Here is a 1,086-nt window from a genome sequence, read left to right as displayed (position 1 = left end):
ACAAAAGTTACAAGTAATTAAAGAGCAGCAGTAAAAAATAACAATAGAGTATATACAGGGGGGTGCCGGTACAGAGTCAAAGTGCGGGGGTACCGGTTAGTTGAGGTAGTATGTACATGTAGGTAGAGTTACTAAAGTGATTGTGCATAGATGACAACAAAGAGTGTGGGGGGGGCAATGCAAATTGTCTGTGTAGCCATTTGTTCAGGAGTCTCATGGTTTGGGGGTAGAAAGTGTTTAGCAGACTCTTGGACCTAGACTTGGCGTGCGGTAGCAGAGAGAACAGTCTGTGACTAGGATCTTTGACAATTTGTAGGGCCTTCCTCTGACACCGCCTGGTATTGAGGTCCTGGATGGCAGGAAGCTTGGCCCCAGTGATGTACTGGGCCGTTCGCACTACGCTCTGAAGTGCCTTGCAGTCGGAGGCCGAGCAGTTGCCATACCAGGCAGTGAATCAACCAGTCAGGATGCTCTCAATGGTGCAGCTGTAGAACCTTTTGAGGATCTCAGGACCCATGCCAAATATTTTCAGTCTCCTGAGGGGGAATAGGTTTTTTCATGCCCGCTTCACTACTGTCTTGGTGTTCTTGGACCATGTTAGTTTGTTGGTGATGTGGACACCAAGGAACTTGAAGCTCTCAACCTGCTCCACTGCAGCCCTGTCAATGAGAATGGGAGCGTGCTCAGTCCTCTTTTTCCTGCAGTCTACAATCAGCTCCTTTGTTTTGATCACTTTGAGGTAGAGGTTGTTTTCCTGGCATCACACGGCAAGGTCTCTGACCTCCTCCCTATATGCTGTCTCATTATTGGCGGTGATCTGGCCTTCCACTGTTGTGTCATCGGCAAACTTAATGATGGTGTTGGAGTCGTGCCTGGCCGTGCAGTCATGAGTGAACAGGGAGTACCGGAGGAGACTGAGCATGCACCCCTGAGGGGCCTCTGTGTTGAGGATCAGCGTGGCGGATGTGTTGTTACCTACCCTTACCACCTAGGTTGCGGCCCGTCAGGAAGTCCAGGATCCAGTTGCAGAGGGAGGTGTTTAGTCCCAGGGTCCTTAGCTTATTGATGAGCTTTGAGGGCACTATG

The sequence above is a fragment of the Salvelinus sp. IW2-2015 genome, unplaced genomic scaffold, assembly GCF_002910315.2.
Source record: "Salvelinus sp. IW2-2015 unplaced genomic scaffold, ASM291031v2 Un_scaffold9183, whole genome shotgun sequence".
Classification (NCBI taxonomy): Eukaryota; Metazoa; Chordata; class Actinopteri; order Salmoniformes; family Salmonidae; genus Salvelinus; species Salvelinus sp. IW2-2015.
Note: the sequence above shows the minus strand (reverse complement) of the source record.